Genomic DNA, 5,720 nt, shown 5'->3' on the forward strand with positions numbered 1-5,720 from the left:
TGCTGTCATGAGTTAGTCTCCTCGAGTTTGTAGCTTTGGCTCCTAGCACAACATTTGTCTCTGAAGACAAGGGGGAGGAAGTGATAAAGATCCAGAGAACTGGAGAGAAGAGAAGGGGAAGTTGACACTGATTGGTTGTTTGCCAGCATCTGTGTTCTCTTCCTACCTGATTTCCTGTGCTCAGCCCAGGTGGGTGAATGTGGCCTGACACAATGTTCAAGAATAGACTCAGATGGGCCAAGAAGCAGCAGTATTCCAGTTCCCTTCCTGCAGATCAGGTTCATCCAGAGATGGGTGTCTAACCCTTTGGGGACATTTTCTGAGTCTTTAGAGAATGACCAACCTCTTTCTTTTCTGAGATCCACCTGAGGTATTCAGCTCTTCTCATTGGATATTAAGGAGGAAGAGTATAATCCTGGGATTGCCTGGCACCACTTTGAACTTCTAAAGGAAACCTCTCTGAGAATGAAGTAACACTTGGAAGGAAAAGCCAGAAACAGAAGAGAAAGAATTAAAGAAAAAAAAAAAAAACCTACATCTGATCACATTCTCTAAACCCATGATCACTATATATTAAAAAATGAACTCATGATTTTCACATTTTAAAAATCCTCTTTATCAAATATTGCATGTTTCTTTCTTACACGTGGACACTAGCTTTTAAGCTTTATATGTGTGTGTTTTAACCTGAATAACAATAGAGGTTAAGTAGCTACTAAAGGACCACGAGGGAGGAAGAGATTTTCCAAGGAAGGGGAAATAGAGTATAGTGTTATAAAGAGAAGAGGGGCTACTTAAAATGGGGGGAGTTAAATGGCAAAGGGGCAGGAGCTGTAGAATATTATTTTAAGATGTGTTACATTTGTTTATGCTGTGGGGCATTTGTTTAATGATGCAAAGATGTGTCGCATTCTTTTTTATGTTGTATTTGTTTAACTCTGTGAAGCTGTGTTACTGTGCCTGTCTAAAACACCTGATGGTCTAATAAAGAACTGAACGGCCAATAACAAAGCAGGAGAAAGGATGGGAGAGCTGGCAGGCAGAGAGAATAAATAAAAGGAGAAATATGGGAGGAAAAGAAAAAGAGCAAGAGAACAAGAAGAGGAGGATACTAGGGACCAGCCACCCAGTCACACAGCCACACAGCCAGCCACAGAGTAAGAATGGAAGTAAGATATACATACAGAGTAAGAAAAGGAAAAAAACCCAGAGGCAAAAAGGTAGATGGGATAATTTAGAAACAAGCCAAGCTAAGGCCTTATAACTAAGAATAAGCCTGTGTGTGTGATTTATTTGGGAGCTGGGTGGCGGGGCCCCCAAGAGAGCAAAGAGTAAAAAACAACCAACAACAGGCAGGGTAAAGGAAGGAATATGAGTGGGGCAACTAACACTAAAAGCCTTTTGAAAAGCTACATGGAAATCTGCTACCATAGAAACTTCCTAAAATATGTACATATGTGAAAGGAATTTAAATAGAGTTACTGACTAATGGAGGAAACAATATCCCAACTAGACATCTTATGCTACCAGAAAAACCTCCAATGTCAGAAATGGGTTACATCTTGCTGAGTTGTTGGCCCAAAGGGTCCCACATTCCTCACCCAAAACATCACAGGCTCTTGCTTAAACTATTGGATATTCTCCATAACCTTATGGTAAGGCCATATTGCAGAAGACACAACTTACTTACGTTATCAACATGGAGAAATTGATTGAGGTAGTGCTCAACTAGGAGCTTTACTCCCACTGACGAACATTCACAGTGCTGGAAGGTACTTTGTAGGCTACTGGAGGAGAAAAGTGATCGCCAACATGGCCCAGCTACAAACCCTACCTACCGCAGAGACCTACCACAGAGACACTATATAAGATACACTAGAGCAATAGTGGTACAAATGTTACTGAAAGAACCAATCACTTCGATTGGATTTAAGGCCAACTCCATGAGATGGAACTGATGCATCGCACTGCTACAGTGGCCAATAACATGAGACTAGATAGGACATGGGCCTGGGGAAAACCTTCTATTATTATTCTGCTACAGGAGGATAACCAATAAAATAACCCCCAGTGACACATTGCAATGCCCATAGACCACAGCATCACTCAACCCTCACCAAAGAAGCTGCTTCTTGAAGCAAATGTTAATTAACAAAGAGATCCACATCTCAACAGTATGCAGAGAGTCAGAGTCTTTGGAGCACTCAGTCCTAAATTAGGTATTTTTATCAAACCCCTTCTCCCCTCAAGGCTCAGAGATCTATGCAGAAGAGGGGGAAAAATTGTAAGAGCCAGAAGTGATGAATGACTCCAGAGAAATAGCGTCTTCCAGACACAACAGGGCTGGTACATGTATGAACTCACAGGGACTGTGCTAGCACACACAAGAAAGGGGAGTGGACACGTAAGTCTCACTCCTAACCAAGAAGCTATTTGTAATTGACACCTACTGGAAAAGAGAAAAATCAGTTTTCTGCAATGGAGTGTCAATGGGTTATCAACCACACTCCAGGGCAGACCCCATGCCCAGGAGTAGATGGTCAACACAAAATGAACTCCATGTTTTCTTGTGTGCTTTTTGTTTTGTTTTTATTGAGTTTCTCCTTTTTCAGTTTGACTTTCAGTTTTTGTTGTTCAGGTTTTGTTGTTTTTCTTTTTTTTTTTTGAGAGAGAGAGAGAGAAAGAACATGAAGTTGCATGGGTAGGGAGTTGGGGAGGATCTAGGAGGAATTGGGTGAGAGGAAAGCATATGATCCAAATATATTGTATGAAATATCAATAAAAATTAAAATATATGTGAAAAATCCTTATTATTAATGCAAGTTTCAAATGGGCTTCATATCATTGGTAATATTTTGAAGAATGCACATAAATTTTCTCATCAAGATGTTCAAGAAACACAGTTTGGTACTTAAAAGAACAGGTTTCATTCACCTGGCTAATTCACTTCCCTGTGGTGTTAGATTAGAATGACCTTACTGCTGTACCTTCCTGTCTAACCAGGGGAAGGCAAGTAATAAGTGCATTCAAGGCAAAACTATTTCTTCATTCAGTCACTAGCTGGCACCTTCCAGGAGGAAGCTGGCTAACCCAAGAAGATGGCGTCTTTTCCAGTGAAGGGGAGAGCGCATGTAGTCTGGTGTGGCTGGTGCAGAACTGCTCCATCAGAGTGGGTACTAAAGATCAAGAGCGCCTGCTGCTGAGAGCAGCCATGCAGCCCTGAGCATTTCTTCCAGGGAAAGGAGGAGAGAAGGAGACAATGGAAAACTGGCAACAGAAAGAATACTAGTGTCCCGGGCTGAAGAAATTGTCAAATGATTTTTGAAAGAGAATGTCAGTTAAGAGGCCACAAAAGTTAGAAAGATGAACCTGGGGACCACCTGGAAGACAAATACAGCCCTGTGAACTTGCAGAAACTGGGAGGGGCCTAGAAAGGATATGTGGCTTCTAGGGTCAGGTTAAAGTGAACATGAGGCCGCCAGGCTAGGCAAGGGCACCTGTACACCTGCCTCCCTCTGGTCATCCTGGCAAATGAAGTCCAGGGGAGCTAGAGAAGAGCCAGCCTCCACTCTCTCCTGCCAGTTCTCCCTGAATTCCTTTCCACTGGGCACCCTGCTTCCAGGATACACTCTCCACAGAGCCCTGACATCCAAAATGCTTCTGTGGTCCTCCCCTGATGTAGTAAATGGCTCAGAGCACCCACATGTTAAACCCAGTCTAGCACTTTTGCCCACGCCAGTCTCTAGCCAATGTCTGGATTCGCTTCTACCTTTTCCCAGCATGGAAGGTAACCTTGTTATTGGATTTTGTTTATATCCTCACCTCCCATGCATCCTCATAGACAGAGACTGCATTGTATTCATTCTAGTGATCCTTGTGCCTAACTCTTCTCTTGCTGAGAGTTTGACTAGGCAGTGTGGTCAAGCAGTTACTAAGAGGACCCTGGATTGGCCCGTGGCTCCTGTCCTTCCTCACTTGGGATTTGGGACAAGCTATCTGTCCACAGAATTCCTCATTACTGTATCAGGATTCTCAGATTCATGTGTCCTAGTTGTTACGAGGCTCCTTGAGATTGCCCAGGGAAAGCAGCGCGGCCAGTGTCTTTCTTTGTTACTAGATAGAAGTTGTTGTTGATGGCATTCAAGGAGTGCAAAGTTAAACTCAGACAACCTGTAAGTTCCAGTCCAAACTTCAAGTCAGGGGATCCAGTCTGAATAACAGCGAACAGCATGATACTTGTGCAGGTTTGATATATTGTGTACCCTAATAAAGTTTGCGTGGATATCAAAGGAAAGCCAGCTACTAGATTAGACATAGAGGTCAGGCAGTGGTGGTACAAACCTTTAATCCTAGCACTCGAGAGGCAGAGATCCATCTGGATCTTTGTGAGTTCAAGGCCACCCTGGACTACATGAGATTGACTCAGTCTAGGAGAGAAACAGAACCAGACAGTGGTGGCACACACCTTTAATCCCAGCACTTGATATCTTATGCCTTTGCTTGGGAAGCACACACACCCTTAATCCCAGGAAGTAAGATGGCAGGACAAAGAAAGGTATACAAGGCATGAGGAGACAGGAACTAAAGGCTCTTTTTGGCTGATACCTTTTGGGTGAGGACTCAGAGGCGCTCAGTCTGAGGATTCGTGGAAACAGGATTGGCTGAGGAGTTGTGAGGTGAGGTGAGGTTGGCTGTGGTTTGCTCTGCTTCTCTGATCTTTCAGCTTTCACTCCAATATCTGGAGTTTTTTATTAATAACACAGTTTATGATTCGAACAACAGGTTACTATGTGGTGGACCAATATGGTTTATCCTTCTCAGCATCTCTAGTCAGTCCCACAGTGGGCATCAGTGTTTGATATATTTGTACAACATGTCATGGATGGTAGGCCACAGGACTCTCCTCGTGTGAGTAGACACCAGGTATTATTTCTCTAGGGCTAGAGAAGAAATTCCCTCAAGCTCGGTGGCTCCAAGCAACAGCAATGATGCTCTCACATCTCTGGAGGCAGAAGTCCAGCATCTACTGTCAGCAGGTGGATGGCCCCTGCAGAAGCATAGAAGAAAAGTCTTTCCTAGCCTAGGCCAGCTTCCTAAGGCTCCAGGTGTTTGACCACTGACAAAACCACTCCAAGCCCCACCCCCACCCCCACCCCCATCCTCCACCCACTTTCCTCACACAGCCTTCTCCTGTGTGTCCTAGTCTTTTCTCCTTTGACTATTTTAAAGACTTGTTTGGGGCTTCCTAGGATATCTTCCCAGATGATTTCCTACCCAAGGTCCCCCAAGTCATTCTATTGGCAGGAACTCTTCTTAAAATTTTTATATTCTGTGTGTGTGTGTGTGTGTGTGTGTATTTGTGTTTGTGTGTGTGTGTGCGTGCGCGCCTGAGTACATGTTTTTATACCGTGTGTGAAGAAACAGCTGGAGGTCAAAAGAGGGCATCCGATCCCTTGGAACTGGAGTTGCAGATAATTTAGAGTCATCTTGCATGCTGGGAACTGAACCTTGCTCAGCCATCTCTCCAGCCCCAGGCCCTCTTTTATCTTTTTTAAATGAGTTTATATTCAAATGAGGATCTTTTAGGGGACCCTCCATTCTACCGACCTCAGATAGATGTCCTTGCTCAAGGCAGGATTGAGTCCTCATAGGTCTTTAGAAGTTGGAAAGTTGGGCCTTGTCACACTTCCCTTTGTCACAGGGAAGTGTGAGAAGGCCAC

This window comes from Peromyscus leucopus, chromosome 2 (genome assembly GCF_004664715.2).
Source record: "Peromyscus leucopus breed LL Stock chromosome 2, UCI_PerLeu_2.1, whole genome shotgun sequence".
In the NCBI taxonomy this organism is placed as follows: domain Eukaryota; kingdom Metazoa; phylum Chordata; class Mammalia; order Rodentia; family Cricetidae; genus Peromyscus; species Peromyscus leucopus.